At 37.7% G+C, this 20929-nt stretch overlaps 1 protein-coding gene across 2 annotated transcripts in view; it reads left to right on the top strand.

Moving 5' to 3' along the window:
- The first annotated feature begins 11034 nt into the window (after positions 1-11034).
- Positions 11035-20929, top strand: part of LOC149078735 (3-hydroxyanthranilate 3,4-dioxygenase-like) — an 85533-nt gene continuing 75638 nt past the window's right edge. The window contains exons 1-2 of one of the 2 annotated variants that reach the window (XM_089240836.1): positions 11035-11137; positions 17132-17256. The gene's annotated coding sequence lies outside the window, so the exon portion shown is untranslated. The remainder of the gene's footprint in view (positions 11138-17131; positions 17257-20929) is intronic. The other variant, XM_089240837.1, reaches the window with a different exon arrangement.

Raw genomic sequence — 20929 nt, 5'->3', positions numbered from 1 at the left:
ATTTACCGCCGATGAGAGAGAAAGTGAAAAGAATATATATTCATATCTCTGATATACTTCTGACCTATTCGTCAAGAAAAGCGTTTTTTTTCTTTTTGGCACGTCAGCCGAGAGAAACCGCACGAGATCGTTATTTTGGGACTTTTAGTCCTTATCTCTAACTTCAGTTCAAGAAGAAAATAAAAAGATAAAAGTGATATTTATATTTAATGATCGATAAAAACCAGATGCCCAAGAGCCATTTATTATCAATCGGTCATCGCTGATCAAATATTTGACAAGATGCGGGGGGAGAAGGCTCATTGATCCGTCTCTGATTGGCTGAGAAAGTTATTGAAAAGTAAATAAAAGATTAGACATGCGTTGAGGATGGTGGAAAAAAACATATTCGTGTGTTTATTTCTTGAGATATAGCCATTTTTTTTGCTTTTATTTTTGGTCGTAAATCCGGAAGAAGAAAAAAAAAAATTAAAATTCTGCAACTGATTGCAGATGTGTCTTGCGATTGCGATTGGAGGCCACTAATACGTTTCTTTGATATTTATTATATATTTCTTAGTTGATAACATCAACAACGTGGTCTGATAACACGGTTGCTTCTCGAGATGCAATAAATATCGCTGGGAGATTCTCACACTGATTGTTTGTAATAATCATTTAAATATCTCTATGATATTAATGGTAAGTGCCTGGCTGTGGATGTAATCGTAAATAGCGAACTGTTTATAGAGTTTTTTGAGGATGTTTACGCGCTCAAAAGTGTAGCTATATTTTCATACTGTGAGGATGGTTTTTTAGATTGAAGCCTGCTTGGAGTGATTTAGGAGTAGTTGAGGACACCATTTTGCAGAGGTGCCGACATGAAGGAAATATTGAAGGGGTAGGGCAGTGGTTCCCAAACTCTCAAGCTTAACCCTCTCACCAGCGTTGGCGAGATATATCGATTCATTAAAAGCTCTTTATTTTAGTAATGACAATGGAGGAGCGGTCAAAAATGGGCTAAATGGCACCTGCTGAAAATCGAAAGAAAGCCTACTTCATAAAAAAAAAGATATGAGGTATGGCATTTTACACGGGGTTCAGTGCATTGCTGCTACGCCGGACAAAAAGGGTTAAAGTTTTCCGTAAAAGACGTAGAAGGCTTGCGTACTTCTAAATTCAGGGTCGCAACTTGGAACAAAAATTTACTCTGTCCCCTAGGCCCAGTGTCTATTTTGAAGAGAAAAAAAGTCAACTCAGCATTTTTCTTGACCCAGCGCCCGGGGCACTAGACTTCCCCCCTTCCGACATCCCCTAGTTGTGGAACTGCCCAGATTTTTACAAGAGGTACGTGTTGAGTCTCATTTGAATTCATTCAAGGCGTACTTTCCCATTAACCAGCACCTCCGAACAACTCCTAGAGAGAGAGAGCACTCTCTCTCTCTCTCTCTAGGAGGTGCTGCCTTAACCCCATAAAAGTCACTTATGCTTCATAAAAACCATCAAAAAATTTATTATTTGTTTTATTTGGAAAATTTAATAGTTATTTTCTTAATGAGATATACAATTATTTATAATTTTATGACAACATTTAAGCTTTTATAGCTGTTTCACAGAAAAGCTAACATACAGGAATTCCGCGTTTAACTATTGGTTATTCGATGTACAGATTGTGTAAGATAACAACAAAAGCAAGCTGCTCTCAAATTTCTTAATCGACTTTGTAAATGCTGTTCACAATATGTGAAGCAATACGGCAAATCACGATTGTGACAAATAATGTATACATGAGCTCTCGATGCTATACGAGCCGACGATGTCTTCTGTATCCATGCAAGAATGCAAGGTTTCTGGAATATAGGCAAGAACGTGCATTTCTCGTTAAGTGTTATGAATGTGGTAGCAATGAGCGGCATGCTTTGAAAAAGTATAGTACCGTAAAACGAATACGCTAACGGCCAATGATACCGCAGCGTTTGATTAAAATGATGGCATAGTCTGAAGCCACACAGGTTTGTTATCTGTTGCACCTGGGCGGGGTAGGAAGCCTGCTTCTGTTGAAAACGAGGAGGATGTTGCGTTAGCAGTAGAGGAAGCAACAGTGGAAGACACACACGGGACGTGCAGCGTTGTTTCACGTCAAATGAACTTACCATTGAGTAAGGTGTACAAAATCGTTCGTAAAGTGCTGCTTTACTACCCATAAAAAATCAAACTTGTTCAACAACTTGAACCTAACGATCCAGCTGTAAGAGTATCTTTCGCTTTGGAATTCCTTACACGGATGGAGGTGGACGAATATTAGCCATGGAACATTTTTTGGACGGATGAGGCCAATTTTTACCTAAATGAGAATGTCAACACCCATAACTGCAGGATTTAGGCTAAACAAATCCCTCATGTTATCCACTCAGTTCCATTGTATTCTCCTAAAGTCACCGTTTGGTGTGGTTATGACGGCTAGTGTCATAATTGGACCATTTTTCTTTGAAGAGTAATCGACAGTTGGGCCCGTGACATCCACTGTGACTGCCGCTCGCTTAAAGTCGATCTCAAGACGTTTCGTGATACCCGAACTTCAGCATCGTGGCATTTTAGACAAAACGATTTTTATGCAGGACGGGGCTCCACCTCACATTGGTACATGTGTGAAACTGTTCATGGCCCCCCACATCCTGAAGCAGGGCCCCTAGGCTGGGATCTTTTGCGGGCCCTCCGACAAGACTTTCACGGGGACCCCTTTATGATGAATTTATAGCGTGAAAAAGCAAAAAAAGAATTGTGAAAATTGTCCCGGGCCCCGGGGCTGGAGCCTTGTCAGCTCACCCCTTGTGGGCACCATGAAACAGTTACTTCAGCACCATTTCACGAATGACCGGATTATAAGCCGACACACTCCATTTCTTGGTCACCCCCGTCCCCAGACTTCAACCCCTGTGACTTTTGGCTATGCGGTTGCCTCAAAGCCACTGTTTATGGTGATAATAAACAATTTGGTTGAATTGAAAAATGCGATACGCCGACATGTCCTCCTGATATGCTAAGAGCTACTGTTGAGTAATGCGATTAAACTCGTTTTAAGAAAATGGTGGACGCCACATTGAACATGCTTTGTAACACGTTTTAGAGATGATTAAAAGCATTTTAAATGTCAGCGATTAAAAACATGTCTTCATGTCTCATTTCGTTTAACAATTTAACAATATTGCGTACAGCACCATTCCGCACTGGTGGTGAGTTTTTGAACTTTTTTTGAAAGAAAATTGAATCTCATAACCTCCTGTAAATTATTAGCAAGTTTGATAACATTTTGTCCAGTAGTTTTCATTTTACGGCCATTTCAAAGTGGAACTTAATTATAAAGACCCTGTATACATAATTCCGGAAAAAAAAAATATATTTTATTCATTTATAAGAAAATTTTCATTATTTATAAATGTTAATTGATTCTGAAATCATTTCTATAATCGATTGTGAATTTTCAGATAATTCTAAAATTCTTTCTTTTATTGATCTTTCATCATTTGCACAATATTTTTATTTCGCTTTTTTACGCCATTTCTGTTTTTGATTAGGCTCTTTTCAAATCCCGAGAACCCCATTTCCTTCAAATATTATTATTTTTTTATTAAATCCAAAGCGCCTCATAAGTATTGGGGCTCTAAGAAGGCCCCCCCCCCCCCGAATGACAATGCAGGCAACACCATTATTTATTACCCCGAATTAACGTATTTTAGACTTCAGAATCTCTTGGTACGTCACGAATTAAACATGATCAGCAATATGTATTATTCCCACAGTTGATTTTATATGAACTCTTATATACATAATACCATGAAAAAAAAAAGAAAAAGAGCGATCTCGGCGGTTGCTCAGTGGTTGATCCTTTTATCACGGGCGGTTCAGCTGCGTCATTAAAAACAGATTCGCCTATAACGTCCATTTCCGTATGCGAGTCACGATCCAAATATTCGACGTGTAAAAAGAACTGGAGAAAAGAGAGCTCGCTCATTATTTTTATTATATTGGAATATATTGCTCGATAGAACAGTCATCACCATGAGAAAAAAAAAGGTTCAGTTGAGCACCGCGAGCAGGCAAAGAATGTGTCATTGCATGTGCCGGAACCGGATGTTTTCTCTTCTGGTGTTTAATCAGTTTCATTCCCCCTTCTGTTTTAGCAGGTGTCGCGTTGATATTTTTCAAACATTAAGTTTTATTTTTTATTCTTCTGTAATTATTTTTTTTCTCCTCTATCCGTCCATCAAGTTACAGCTTTAGCACGGCTGTGGCTGTGTTCCGACATATTTACGGAGCAGAATATTTTTGGTCGGTCACCATCATAGTCTAATCACATCACGAGAGAAGCTTCTCTTCATGTCGGGGAGGGAAAAACAAAATCGCAGGAAATCGTAAAAGACTACAAAGCAAACATCGAATTCGTTTTCTATTTAATTTCGTTGTTTTTTCTTTCCCATGATAAATTTTTGTTTAATTTTCGACGCATATATAGTGTGTAAACCCACCTCCCCCCCCACTCATTATTATTTTACATTTTCTTCCCAGAGTGAACGATACCACCCAGGGATATATATATAGTAAGGTCTGTGTTACATGCATGTAATAAGTAGAGATCGGATTATATGCACTAAAAAAGTGGCGAAATATGCTCTAAAAATACGGAAATATGCACAGTATGCACTTAAAATTCCAAAATATGCGCAATATGCACTTAAATGCCAAAATATTCACTTTAAAATGCCAAAATATGCACTTAAAATGCCAAAATATGCACAATATGCACTTAAATGCCAAAATATGCTCAATATGCACTTACATGCTAAAATATGCACAATATGCACTTAAATGCCAAAATATGCACAATATGCACTTAAATGCCAAAATATGCACAATATGCACTTAAATGCCAAAATATTCACTTTAAAATGCCAAAATATTCACTTTAAAATGCCAAAATATGCACTTAAATGCCAAAATATTTACTTTAAAATGCCAAAATATGCACAATATGCACTTAAATGCCAAAATATTTACTTTAAAATGCTAAAATATTCACTTTAAAATGCTAAAATATCCACTTTAAAATGCTAAAATATTCACTTTAAAATGCTAAAATATTCACTTTAAAATGCTAAAATGTTCACTTCAAAATGATAAAATATTCACTTTAAAATGATAAAATATTCACAATATGCACTTAAATGCCACAAATGCAAAATATTCACTTTAAAATGCTAAAATATTCACTTTAAAATGCTAAAATATTCACTTTAAAATGCTAAAATATTCACTTTAAAATGCTAAAATATTCACTTTAAAATGCTAAAATATGAATTTAAGAAAATCACAATCCAAAAAAAGGAGATATGCTTTTAAAATGAATATTTTATATTTCCTAGTGCATATGCATTTACAAAAAATATACGTGCATATGCAAAAAACGCCTACATATTTTTTATTGAGGCATTTTTAATTTCTAGTTTGTTGTAGAGCTGCTCAGTAACGAAATAACCAGTAACAAAAGAATTTCGACACTATTTCTAAAAAAATTGAACACTTTTGACATATTTCTAGAAATACCCTTAAAAATAGAACACTTGATATTTGGAAAATACGAACATCTCTATAAATTCACTAAATTCCACCTGCGGCAGAGAAAAATCGATGTTATAAAAATACAGTAAACCCCCCCCCCCCTTAACGGACACCTCTCAGATGCGGTCACCCTCCTTTTAAGGCCAAATAATATTTTCCACTTGTATATTAGAAGTATGAATTTTTTACGAACGAATTTTTTCCCCCTCAGGTGACTGCAAAAGAGAGGGTTTTACTGTATTGTTAGCAATATTTATTTGAAAAATTATAAAAAAGTGATTACACTTAAATAAACTTTCTAAAATATGCAGTTATTCTTTGATTTTATGCATTTATATATATGCGGGGCTCGACGAGAGTCGAGAGGGGTCTGGGGGTGCCCTCAAGGGAGGACACCCCCCTCCCCAAGACCACTCTCCCCCTTTCGTGGGCGGGGCTCGAAGAGAGCCGAAGATGGGGGGCTTTGGGTGCAGTGCAGTGCATCCCCCCCATCCTGCTCTGGAAGCTAAGACTGGTGGCCCCTGTGGCCGGAGGCGAATGTAAAGGGTCTACAGGTGACCACTGTAGCCAAGGGCGAATATAAAAAATACATGCATTATTGCTAAAATATGCATTAATGCTAAAAAAGGCCAAAATATGCATTAATGCTAAAAAAAAGCGAAAATGTGCATTTATACTAAAAAAAGGCCAAAATATGCAAATGCATATGCGCATATGCATTTGCATATAATCCGGGCTCTGGTAATAAGGGCTTTTCATGCGGCGCAACACCCTCTGCAGCAGAAAGCCTCCGTGCGAAGTTTTGACGTAACTCAAGTCGTCCATTTCACCTGTAGACATTGGATATAGCAGGACACGTATGCGAAATCTTCACTTTTGTTTGCAGTATATCCGGTGACTATAGGTGAAATGGACGGCTTCAGTGACGTCACGAGCTTCGCGCGGAGGCTTTCTGCTACAGAAGGTGTTGGCCGGGGTCACAGTCACGACCTCCTATATAACTCACGGCCCGGTGTGACTAGTTAGGGCCCCGGCGGTTGAGAAACACTGCTGTAGATCAGGGCTCTCCAAGCTGGTCTGGTGATCATTCCCGGCATGCCTCAGTTGTGCTAGCTTCATTCTGGTGCTTTGCAAAACCTTCTCTATACATTTAGTGCTGTCTGTCTTCCTGTCTTTCCTTCCATTCTTCCAAGCATTACCATTTTTTTCAGTGAGCCTTCTGCATGCCAAAATAAGATTCTGTTTAGTCACTTTTGCTTCTAGAGAATAGTCAGCTTTGACTTCTTCGATAACCGATTTATTTGTGCTTTTAGCTATCTATGAAATTCAGAGCATCCTTTTCCAGCACCAAAGTTCAAAGGAATCAATTACTTTTCTGTCTGCTTTCCGTAGTGTCCAGCTCTCACATCCATACATTATGACAGGGAATACCAATGCATTTATAATCCTAATTTTTGTTTTCATTGAGATATCTTTATCTTTCGTTATTATATTAAGCTTCTTCATATCTGTTTTTCCCAGAACTACTCTTTTTTAAATCTTCTGAGCATGTTCCCTCTTTTACAGATACTTGATCCTAGGAAATCAAATCTATCCGCATCAAAACTTTCGCCATCTAGTTGGATTTTTTGGATTTTGATTTTTTTTTTGGCGCAAGGACCATCTAGGTCAAGCTGCGCCATCGCCATCTAGTTGGAAACTGTGAATATCTACTGTAGAGAGAGTCATGATCTTTTTTTCCCCTTTTCTTTTATATTTAGATAGAGTCCAAGCATAATACTATTTCTGTAGGCAGTTAAAAAAAGCGTTGCTGTTCTTCTTGCATACTGTCACCACAAAAGCCACTAAAGTTTAGGGTGATTGCTGACATTTACGAAATTAGCCATTGAGCTGGCTGATGACCATTTACACTTAAGTGATTCATTGCTTGTTTCTGAACTTGAGGCACAGTTCAATCGGTAGTAAATTGCCTAGGGCGATAGACCGGAGTTGTGCTCAGTTTGAATGAATGAAGGCTTGTTTCTGAAATTACGCAGATGCGATGCGCCTCGAAGGAACGGGTTTTAATCGTTTGAAAGACGGCCATATGTCCTTCCAGAATTCTCCCTCCCAATTTTTCAGCGTTGTCCCTAGAGGGTGGGAAAGTCCATTGTAAGCATTTGGAGGGTACAGGGAAATATACTGTATATGGCGCGCGCGCGCGCGTGCGCACACACACACACAGTAATGCATTAGTTCTTTCTATTGTTTCCAGTGGAATTTTCTTTCGTTGTGATGTTTTTTTCTTAGTGATTGTTGCAAATGCAATTTCACACATTGAATTTTATAGTATTTTGTATGTCTGGGGGGGGGGCAGAGTGTAATTTTTTCAAAAAGTCTATGTTGTACGACTTTTATGCGACGTTTCGACCCGGCCTCTTCAAAAGCGTATAAATGAGGGTTCACTGAAACCAGCCTACAATTAATTACCATTAATTTCTTGGATTTAATCCATTTCTTGTCTTTTTTCATTCCTTTCCGAATGCACTTTTTATCCAAACACACATATTGAAGCTTCTGATAAAAGCCCTCACCTTACAATAAATGTCGATAGCTTGCGGATATACAGGAGGGTACTTTTTCGTATAAGTCCCTCTTTCAACTCTTTAATAACACTTTTTCGGTGGTTGAATGTCTCATGCTCACTGTGAAGAGATTCAAAAATTATTTCGAAGCCATCAACATTCTCAAAGAAATATTGTAAAAAGCACCACCTGCAGTGACACTAAAACAACGCCATAAACGAGAAATCTCTCACTTGAAATAGTGAAACAAGGAACTAAAATGTAGAGAAAGCCTGGTTTATAGAAAAAACACGTTTTGTGTGTTGATGTGTTCTGCTAAAATAAAGTGTTTCAGCAGTGGCATCACGCAGTAGCTCCGAGAACCACCTCCCCATCTAAGGGTAGGAGGAGATATTGGAATGAACCGGGGTGATGGTGGAAGATACAGTTGCAATATAAGATCCAATGGGTTGGGTTGAATTAGGCAGGTTTCCCTAACCAGGTAGAGAGCCGACAGAAAAATCAATTTTCCAGGGTGCCCACGATGCTGTTGAGATCGTCCTGCTCCGTATGTAGGGCCGCAACTTTGGAGGTGGTGGCGGGGGGGAGGAAATTACAGCCGGGTTTGATGCTCCTGACGTAGTAAATAATACGCAGGGCTATGGTTCCATAACAGTGTGTCATAAAAATTTCGGGTGCTGCCGAAGGGCCTCGGGATAAAACAGATTAGATATATTTGGTGTTCCAATCTCTTTTCCAATGGTCATACGTTAAACTTTTGAAAATCCTTAATGAAAATATTTACGAAGTACAAAGCATCAAGTTAGGTGAGATATCTCGTAATTGCCACAGTGAGAGGGTTGGTGTGAGATGGAAGAGATTTTCTTTCGACCGTTCACATACTAAAAATATTGCAGCCATTGTTTATGTAATAGTGGGTACTACTACTACTACTTTACTCCTTCTCCTACTTAACTCCTCTTTCTCCCCCAATGGTGTAAATTATTTGCACTTATATTACTGAAATGGAGCTTTCTAGAAAGCAAAAAATCCAACGATGTTAACTAAAAATGCACAAAACTGGACACCCGACAGCTGTTTTGGGGCTACTATAGCCCCTTCGTCAGTGGGAAAAATGAAATGAATAGACAAAATTATCACATTACTCGAATCACATCACGCGTCAAACTCGATCCGACCACGTGCTTTCAAATAAGTGAGTAACCTGTGCTATATTACACCGTCTACGCATTTCATTTCTTCCATTGACGAAGGGGTTATAGTAGCCCCGAAACCGCTGTCTGGTGTTAAATTTTGTAAATCTTTAGCTAACATCGTAGGAGGTTTTTGCTTTCTCCATTGTGTTAAAAAGGTAATTCTATTATATGAAGCTTTTTGGTGTATATATAGCACGGGGTTTTTTGCATAATGATAGGCCATCATTCTGAATTCACATAGTTGATTATCTTGGATCTTAAATCTATGCAAGTTGGTTGGGAATCACCTGCGTTCTGTTAGGAATAGGACATGGTCCCACGATCATTTATAAGGCCGTCCGTCCATCCGTCCTCCATATTTTGAAGTGGATGCGTCAAACGCCTGAATTTTCATGTTATGTGAGCATCGTGTGGAAAAAATGCTTGCTTCAGCATTAATGATCGTAACAAGCGAGATTTTACCTCAGATTCGATCTTAACGTGTACAGTTAAAGTTAAATGAACAAACAAAAAGACCACGTTTCTGATCAGTTTCAGATTTTAATCAAAGAGCGGATATTTGACGTTTCTGACCAATTACACATTTTATTTGCCAATTTTATCGCTAGTGCGATACTTATGGTAATGTGGCGTTTCATCCAAAAAATTAGGATAACTTCAGCTTTGGAAATTTATAAAATCAAACTTCTCTTCAGATCTAATGGTAACTCCAACTACTAAGAGCTTATCTTCCCTTACATTATATTCCAATCTTATTATATTGTATTACAGTCCATTATTTTTCCGTGGTGAAGGTGGAAAAAAAAAAAATCTCGGGGTCATGAACTGAGGACAATAAAAACTGATGTGTGTATATGTATATATATTTATAAATATTATTATTTTTTCTTCTTGAGGAAGCACCATGATGAAGCAATTTTTTTTCCCACCAGAAAAAAATACAGGAAAAAAGGCACAAAATTCTATCGTGTGACTTGTGCTCGAACGTGTCCAAGGCAAGGACAAAAAAAAAACTAACGGAAGTTATTACAGAGGCTACATCAGGGACCAAACACATCAACATTGATGTGTGTCCGAAGGAAAAAAGACGTGTGATGTGAAAATAAAGGGGGGCTTATTATTATTTTGGTCTTTTCAGTTTGGAGCGTCGAACCAGGAAAGCGTATCCTATGCACTATACGCTATATAGTACGTTGTGGCACTAATGCTAGTGTATGGGAAGCTCATTTCCTTTTTACATCTTTTCTTTTATCTTCCTCATTTCTTTTCCTTTCGTCTGTAACGAGGTGATTTCAACAAAAAAAATGATAATAATTTTTTCAGTTAGTGTACAAGGGGACAGGGGCTTCTGTTATTATTACTACTTCGGGAACCTAAAAGATGGCCTCTCTGTCTCACTCACGCCATCTTTCTCAATGATGGAGAACATTTCTGGGTGGAAAACGTCCGTTTTCAACCATCTTTATTTCCCGGTGTTTGTCTCTCTAGAGAGAGTCCACGTCCCTATTTATTATTAGTTTTTTTTTTTTTTCGAAGTTGAGTGCGATATTAACAGATTAATCGCTTCCCGCCATAAGGTCGTCGAACTTATGTTGGTTTGTTATCGTATTCTGAGCATGCGCCGGAAATAAGTCCTAATGAAGATGCCGTTGCTACTGTGCTGTAACTTTGTGACTTCACTTTTCTGGAACCGCAAGGGCATTTTCATCAGAGCCGCCCTTAGGAGTGTGCGGCAGGTGCGGTCGCACCGGGCCCCACTCTTTACGGGGCACCACGCTCACGGTAAATTGTTAAGACTTTCACAAATTCTGAAATTATTATTTAATTGTTTCTGAATTTTCACCATTTCTTGAATTTTTTTCTCTACCGTTAATTCTGAATTTTCATCAATTCTGAAATTTTTTTCTTCTGTAAATTCTGAACTTTCAGTTCTGGAATTATTTTTTTCGAAACTTTTGAATTTTTATTGGCACTGGAATTATTTGTTTTAATTGTTTTCGATTCATCAAGTCAAAAATTTTCATTAGTTTCGAGAATTTTTTATTTCATTAATTTAGAAATACCTTTAGTGCTGAATTTTAATCAATTTTTGTAATTTTTGCATTTACATGTGAGTGTTCAAAAAAAAACCAATTTTTTTTTCTGGGTACTTCTCAGGCTTTCTGTATATTCTGAAATAATGGATGCCTATTCCACGACCCCAACAAAACATATAAAATCGGGGTAAATGGAGGGGGAGGGAGGAAGTCCCAACATTTTTGGTGGTCCGAAATTGTTGAGATCACCTTGGCCCGCTGCGCAAGGGCCCCGCGTCTGGTAAGGGCAGCCCTAATTTTCGTGCAGAAATAGTAATGAAATCCTTCATTCTGATACCTTCAGTCTTAAATCCAATCAACGTCCCAGTTTGGATTTGAAGCATTTCACGTAAAATAAAAGATCCAGTTGATGGAAAATGCATTGAAAAAAAAAGGAAACGCGTTCTTTCAGTGCACCAATTTCAACCGCTCGAACACATTCTGGGAGCTTATCTTTTCTATCTGCATGTATCAGACACAGAAATGATCTGACCAAATCACAACTAAATGAGAATACTTACGAACTCAACTAGGTTGTGTTAGCACCAGCTTTCAGCACCACCTTCACAGTCTACTATGAAGGTGGAGTTGGTTGTGTGGATTGTCAGAGGCGGATTTATGATTGTGCAGCAAGTGGGCTACGAGAAACTTACCCCAGACGGTGGTTCCCCGGAGGGAAAATTTATTTTCTCAATGAAAAAAAGACTGCGGGCTATAGAATTTTTTGCCGCTCGTAACCCATTCTAGTCTAATTTTTCAGCCCACTAATTCCTGAAACTTGCCGATATAGTGTGTTTACTCCCGCCCTTTCCTTCTCAATATACCTTTGTCTATAATTCAATCCACTGGGTGCTCACATGTTTTCTCAGCCTTTTGGGTGCTCACGTTTTCTCATCCTTTTGAGTACTCACATGTTTTCTCAGCCTTTTGGGTGCTCACGTTTTCTCAGCCATTTGGGTGCTCACATGTTTTCTCAGCCTTTTGGGTGCTCACGTTTTCTCAGCCTTTTGGGTGCTCACGTTTTCTCAGCCTTTTGGGTGCTCACATTTTTTCTCAGCCTTTTGGGTGTTCACATGTTTACTTTCAAAGTCGCTCTTTTAGTCACCCACTGATCTGGTTCCGAGTCAATCTTCCGGCCACTTCCACACTTTTACACTTTCGGTCACTCAAATGCTCACGCACTCTTTTGGTTGCTCTCACTGACCTGATCCCTTCCAATATGTCACTCTTTTTGCCGATCCCGTGCTTGCAAACTCTGTAGGTCACCCTTCTGGTCTCTCACTGTGTCCTAGTTCCCTGATCTCTTAGCAGAATCGGATTTACGGTTTTGCCACGCTTTTCCCATTCTACACTAATTTCCTTGGCCACTCATTCCTGAACTTTGTCACCTCCTCCTCTGAAATTGTGGCTCTCAGCTATAGCTCACCCCCCCCCCCCCCGTAAATATGACACTGTACATAGTAAAAAGATCTTTAGTAGTACCTCATGTTCCTGTAAATTCTCATTCATCCGATTTTGAAGTTCATTTCAGCCATCGGTTAGTTTTTGCCTTTTCTATAACCGCTCTCCTTGGTGTTTAAAAAAAACTTATCTTCAAATTTCGGGCAGTACCTGGAACGAATTAAACGATTTTTCATACTAACCTATGGAAAATCACGTTCCAGCTAACGAACGTAATTCCGCAACGGATTATCTTCGTTAGCGGAGGTATCACTGTAAATAATAATAATATCCGCCATTTTGATCCCTTCTATCTTAAATCCCATCGACGTCCCGGTTTAGTGATTTCCACATCTTCCGGGTTATGATCTCATAATGTTCTTGAATTAACCAACATGAGCAGCCATTTTCTTTTTTGTTATTCCTACAACCGGCCATTTTGATGTGTATTACGTTTCGGAAAATTAAGGTAATTCTTTTGCACCATCCAGTCATGATCTGAACCAAAACTTGTGCCCAGTTGTTGTTGTCTTTGTTTCATTTAAGCTCTTGGAGTTGAAACGAATCCCTTTGTTCGGGAATATTAAGCAAGATGAAACGTTCTTTCAAGATATTAATCCTTAACGTTTCGTTTACTACGTCGACGCCCCTTAGACAGCTCAAAAAAACACTTACGTGATGAAATTTGTGTACAAAGAGTGACATTCACAAGAATCTCACGGTTAGTTGCAGAGTGATGTTTCTAAATTTGATATTCTTCTAAATCTGAACTTGAAATTTGTCTGAAATTAGAGGGTGGTTATCAGAATTACCGCTATAGCGCAATTGAAGTGAAAGCATTCAAGTGGAATGATTTACTCAAGAGGAAACTCTTTATGGAGTTACAGACATTATATTATTTATCCATTACGTTCTATGCAACACATGAAGGTAGTGTTGTAAAATGAGGAAATATAGACCATAAACGTTCAAATCGTGTTGATGGGAAATAGGAAAGAAAAGACGTCATTGGAATGAGAGAAAATGTTTTGATTCACGCTGAAAATGATGATTTTGTCATCATGCCGTCGTTGGCGATTTTTCCTACCAAAATTCTACAGGGAAAGCCTAATGTAGTGGGCGGATAGTGATATAAGAGGAAATTTTCCTTCAAATTTTCTCTCTATTTAGCTATCACATTACTCGAGGAATCGTCAACCTGTAGCTGGGATAAACTGGTGCTAATTGACATACAGTATCCGACTTCATATTCGCGGATCATTGGTCAACACTGCAATTAAAATTTAACATTGACAATTTTTTTTCAGCTTGAGAGCTTATTTGGGAGTTATTTTTTTGATGATGATCATACAGAGCAGCAGCAACTAGATGCTTGCTCAGCCGGGGCACGGAAGCATTTTGGCGCCGCCTTGTAATGTTGAAAGAGAGGGCAATTTGCGGCCTGGAATGAAAAGGCCCACGGTCCCTGATCCCACCCCCTATGATTCCAAGCTCTGTAAGCATAGACATTAATTTGTATTTTGTTTTTGCCCTTTTTTTAATACTATTTACAGCATAAAACACGTTTTATATTGATGATGGTTCTTTTCTAATAAGAGAAATTCATTTTGCCAGAGATTCCATCTCTCCGTCGATTTATATTATCTGTAACGATCTCAGTTTATGGTTGCTATGTTTCAAAAATCAAAATACAGGACACATACCGTACTTCTGAGTAGTGGCGTCGAATCCGGGGGTGCTGTGGGTGTTTGAGCATCCGGCGGAAATTTGTAGAACGATAATCCGAGCATCGCCGGAATTCATCCATAAATTCAATTTCGTTCATAAAACTTAAGAGGATCACCCACTGGTTGAAAACACTTCCGATGTCCCTGCTTACGGGTAGCTGCTAACCTGAACCCATAGTGTCCCACAATCTTCTGATGACTCGTTTTCAAAATGGGATAGCAAGAAAACGGTGACAGATACTAAAGTCATTCTTGGGGAATACAGATGATTAAAGTCAGGAATTCCAGATAAGTGTGTCATATTCATGTTACTTTACTCCATACTAATTCCGGTGATATATCGCCATACGGCAATTTCCAACCAATAAAGTTAGGTGGGATAAATCGACCGCCATCGATCAGTGGTCGCCCCAGAATTGGTAGGTAAAGAACTTGTTTCTGATGTTTTTTGTCTGGATTCAAACACAAGTACCCTGATGGCTGTAAAACCCAATTAGAAAGTTGTTGCTCTGAAAGTTGATGCCAAAAAAGGAAATAATAATAATAATTTCCACGGTTCTATGTTCACGGTGCAATATTCACAGAGATATCTGAATTCAGAAATCGGAGTAAAGTTGAGAAGGAAGTGTTGGCAGTTAGTTTTTGTTGTTCTTTCTCAACTTTCCTCCAATTTCTGAATTCAGAGATGCCTCTGCGAATATTGCATTTAGAAACGTGGAAATTTTTTTCTGAAATTTTATGGAATTATAAGAGACAGGACAACAACTTTATAATTGGGGTTTTGGTCACAGGGTGTCCATATAAAAAGTTTTCTCTTATTTTATGGCATCCATATTTATTTTATGAGCATCTCTCCTCAGCTACCTTCTTGGGCACTTTGCCTGTTGTGGCCTTGTATTTGTATTTATATTTATAACTATAAAACCCCTTGCAACATGAATGTCGTTATCTGAAATTCTTGACTTCATATTCCGCAAGAATGATTTCAATAATCTATACCATCCGATAAAAAATATATTTGTTTTCTAAATAAATGATGAATACAAACAGTGTGAAAGAGATTATTAAGCTCTTATTAATGATTTAAAATTGAAATTGCTACTGAAAATTAAAGTACTTTTGATGGACAATCGTCGATACTAGCATTACTGCACATGATGTACAAAAGGTACTAGTGTGCTATCCAAGGGCGTAGCCGGGGGGGGGGGGGGGGGGGACTTGGGGGTCTGGTCCCCCCCCCCCGAAATGTGAGAAAATGACCGAAAAAAGGGAAAAAGATGGCCAAATCTATTGTTCTGTCACTTTGGCCCCCCCCCCCCCCCGAACGAAATTTCTGGCTACGCCCCTGGTGCTATCTACACTAGGATTCAATATACATTTTTTTTTGTGTTTCATATTTTTATCATGCATACCCTCCAGGGGTTGGAATGCACACTTTGCAGATTTTATTATAATTTTTTTCTTAAAATCGGGAATTTTAGAACTCACACGATCAAAGTGAACGATAGCTGTCGCCATCTAGGTACAGTTCAAAAAAGTAGAGTTTCTGAAGTTTGGAAATAGATGGCAGCACCATTCAGGAGCGCTTAATTGAAATTAATATATTTTTTTCAGCGTCAAAAAGCACAAATTTGTTCCCACAAATCTTGAACATGAACACTTTCACGCACAATTCCTCTACATCTTTTTGCCGTGCCTTCCATTCAAGCGCCAGACCTGAAGTAGGAGAACCATAGGCGGAGATAGACTTGGAAATCTGGGGGGGGGGTACGATGATGATGTCAATTCAATACGTACATATATACATTAAATCAGTCGACTCCACCTTGGATGCTAGGGGGGTGGGGCGTATCTCCACCCATGAGGAGAACAGAGACAGAGGATTCCGATCCAAAAATGCGGTCGATGCTCGTTATAACGACCATGCGTTATTGCAACCGTTCCGTGATAAAGACCGTTATGACAGTTCCCGAATTTTTTCCTATTAATCCCATGATATTTTCAATCCAATATATTGACGCACGAAGACCATTCAACCCAATGCGTCAACGTCCGAACTCATTGATCAATCAAAGTGACCATTCAATGTCCGAACTCGGCTCTACTCCAACTCTTTTGTTTTTGCGTAAAGATGTACAAAATCCGTGTTTTTTGTTCGATAACATCGGGTTCTTTTCTTGCGAGTGGGATTTATTGAGTTAATAGAAGATGTTTGTAATATTTTCCAAATAATCGTTTTATCGTAACGAAATTTCTAGAGATAGAGTCGAAAGTATTCTATTTTTCCTTTCGTTACTAGTATTTTGTTAATGAGCAGCTACGGCTCACTCGTGTCGTCTTATTTGCGACTTCGGCTCACTAGAAATTAAAAATGCTTAAATAAAAAATATGTAGAAGTTATTCGCATATGCAGATTTCTTTTTGGTAAATGAATATGCACTAAGAAATACAAAATAATACATTTTAAAAACATATCTGCTGTTTTTTTTGGTATGGCGGTTCTTTTAACTCAAATTTTCTCATTTTCGGTACAGATTTGGGAAGTTTCATCTGAGGTTTTTAACACTAGAACGGCCGGAGCAGTCACTTTGACGGGTTTTGATTTTGAAGAAAAAGCTGTATAATTTCAACAGTACTTGGCGTACACGATCAGTTTTAGGTGACTTTTTCCATTATTTCTGTATTTCTCTTTGTGTACAAAAATTTTAAGATATTGAATGTTTTACCCGGGAAATATCGTCGTTTATACCTAGAACTGCTGTATTTGTATCATTTTGACTGCTGTATGTAAATTGTGTATGTTTCTCGTTGCGACGGGCGTTGGATGATTTTACTTTAGGGTTATCCCATATCATTTCGATGGCATACACAATACATACTCGCGAGTTATACATATATATGTTATACTCTTCATAAATTAATTTGTAGAATGAAATTTTAGTAAGTGCTCTAGAGCAATGTTTCTTAACCTTTTTTTTCTCGTGGCTCCCCTGTCTTACCCAGAGTTTTCAACTCTCATCTAGAAGCAAGACACTTTATACGTATTGAAATGATTTTTTTCAGTGAATTTATACTGAACGAAAATTTTGCAAAGAAAATTGGCCTCCAGACCACTAGTCTAAAATTTATTGATCTCCCCGCTGGTTCGAGTTCTATCAGGACCGTCTCAACATCATGGGGCCTCCACCTTAGGCAAAGTGATGCTGTAGTAGTCCCGTACTTTAGCTGGAAATAAACAGCCTACATATTTCCTACTTATTTTCAAAATTAATTGCACTATACAAGCTATCAAAAAGTGGGGTCACTTATGGGCATGAGGCCCCTGGACATTACCCCTTACAAGAGTGGGACTCACAGAGCTACAGCCTGGGGCCTAATATGTTTTTCATCATTTTTTTTGTTTTTCATACAATAAATTTCATATAGAGAAGGGGATCTAAAAAATTTAGCCGGGGACTTGAGAAAAACACCATCCTAGGGAACTTGTTGCAAAATGTAGGCGGTGAGGACTGGGACGGTCCATGCCCTCAAGAAGGCCCTGGTTTTATGGGTGGTTTTGTTGGATTCTCTCTCTCACTGTAAGTGTTAGTCACTAATATAAAATCTTTATTTCTTCACACCTTAATTTTTCTTCTCAGTTCTCCAAACCCCTTGTCATGACCCCTTTTTCCATTTTCTTCTGTGGCCCCCTTGAAGTATCCCAGTACCACAAGGGCTCCCGGTTGAGAACCACTGCTCTAGAGTATTTCTCCCCCCAATAGTGAAAATTCATGGTGGCATACGTTATCTACAGTATGCGCGAACGACTAAACGATTGTAAAAGACCTTGATGCACATGTAAAAAAGAAAGGCGTACATCATCAACCATTGTGATGTTGATGCAATGTTTATCTATACCTTTTTCCATGAAAAATATTGTCAGTTGTCCGCCATACTTTCCATATTAAAAGTTGGTTAGTCATTTTATGGACACCCTGTATGCGTAAGGAAAAAATTTATTCGAAATTGATAGATTAACCATGTGAGACAATGCTGCCTATTTTTATTTTAAAAATTTAGTATGATTGAATATAAGCCGAAAAGAAGCAGCAGTCGAGATGACTGTCGCTTCTAGTGTTCTATTTTGGCATTTTAAGTGCAAATTAGCACAGTTTTAGAGCATATTTAGCTAGCTTTTTTTAGTACATATAATAAGTGTGTGAACGTGGTTCTTTCTCAACAAATTATTCTTAAATAACTTTTGCCCAGATACCGTGTATCATATAATTATAATTATAACACATTAAAATTTTCTTTTTTTTAGTTGTAGCTAGTGTTAAAACGGAGCGTAATTTCTGCGCTCGACATATATTTTGCCTTCACACTAAAGCCCCATTGAAACACACTTTTGGTATCTCATAGATGGCAGCACCATAATATTAAGAAGTTACTGTAACTTTCTCATACGTGTACTTTAAAAATAATTCAATAGATGGCGCTTTAAATACTATTTTTTAAATGAAAAAGTTTTTAAACTTTGTAAATTTGAATTTAAATATTTCGTGTAGGAGACGCTCAGTTTTAAGTTTAAATCCCTGAATTTTTTTTGGTTCAAATGCGCTTTTTACGATAACATCGTGAATTTCCCCCCCCCCCCATAGTTCTATTTGACTTTAGTTTTTCAAAACGGCAAAAATTTTTAGCAAATTATCTGGAAATCTGGGGTTTTTGAACACGTTGTTTCGTTGATTTATTTTATTTTTGGCTGGAAATTTTACTAGTTTGGGAATTTTAATATTATTTTTTATTCAAGTGAATTTTTGTATTTTTTCAAAAAAAAAAAAAAAAAAAAAATTAAAAAAATACACAGTATTTTACTAAAACAAAAAAGAAGTATTTTTAGTTATTTACACCAGATTCTGAAATGTTTTGCGTTTGCAGTAAAATTTTGAAAATAGAATTTAGAACTTGGCACGAAGTTGCTATACATTTTGTTTTTATTTATATAAAATATTGAAACAAAATTGGGTCTGAATTTAATGAAGGAAAGAGACTTTATTTGCTAGTAATTTTTTGCGATTGAGAAAATTGGGATCAAAAACTGTCAAATACTGTGTCAAATAGTTTTTTTAAATGAATTATTTACTCACTGAGGAAAAAACTTTAGCATTTTATACTATGCATTAAAACACAAAACTTCAAGCACCTCCGTGAAATACCATTTAGTCACGGAATCTTGGAGCATCGTGATAAATGTTTATCAGAGATTTTGAGCTATTTTGATGTTCAATGTGTATTATAAGATTAATGATCCCGTATATTTTGAGTCACTATTCAAAACTCTTTTTCAGTAATTTCTTTGTTGTGAGCAGTGGCATTTTTAGAATATAGTGAAATCCTCTAGAGAGATCAATGTTTCTCAACCTTTCTAAATCAGACCAGTAAAATATCTCAAACAATTCGATGGACCACTTGTGTCCCGTATCACGGGACATTCAAGTGTTCTCAGTTGTTACATTTATCCAGTTTTTTCAATGAAGCTTATTAAAATTTGTAATCTATATATATAAAATTGATTTTCTGCATGTCTCTCTGTATGTGTGTGTGTTCTCTAGACAAATCTACAATTTTAGATCGATCGTCACCAAATTTTGCATATATACCAAATGGGACCCGACTTGAACGACAGGCTACTTTAAAATTTCGCCAGAGCAGGGCGAATGCCCCAAATGGGCAAGAAAACTGTCGGGCAACAATGGTTTTTGAGCCTCAACAATCACTTTCCGAACGTTTACTTTGGTTACCGTGGTTCCCTAGCAATGCGTTTCAGACGTGTATATGCATTTACAATGGTTTGTAACTTCTCTAATCCTGTTAGTATATATGTATAATAGTTCATGTCTTTATTATATAATGGTTTGCCCCATTTTCAATATTCTCAGTAATGAGGCTTTTTGAGTAGACGTCATAATCATCATCAGCATCGCTTTGAGGGTCAAGAAAAGGGTGATCCTCATGAAAATCAGTGTTAAAATTGCCGATTTTACTGTAGAAATGCGGAAATTTGGGGGGTTTTCTGTCACATCGATAATTTAAAAAATTGTATAGAATTCCCGATTTTAGAAATATTGAGTTCGCTTAGAGATATACGAAGCCCAGGAGATTAAATATGAAGTAATTTATACAAAAATTGCCACGTTTTTAAGACAAATAAATTACACTGGTCGAATGGTCGACGCGTTTCGGCTCTTCAATGGAGAGCCGTCATCAGGACCTCGTGGTCAGAACTCACACGAATGAAGAGTGATGTTTACGTCTGGTCGTCCGAAGAGTTCGCCTTTGTATTTGCTGCG

Source organism: Pholcus phalangioides, unplaced genomic scaffold (genome assembly GCF_987345545.1).
Source record: "Pholcus phalangioides strain wild (caught in Gottingen) unplaced genomic scaffold, Ppha-v1.0 ptg000013l_1, whole genome shotgun sequence".
Lineage (NCBI taxonomy): Eukaryota > Metazoa > Arthropoda > Arachnida > Araneae > Pholcidae > Pholcus > Pholcus phalangioides.
This window is presented reverse-complemented; position numbering and strand designations above follow the sequence as displayed.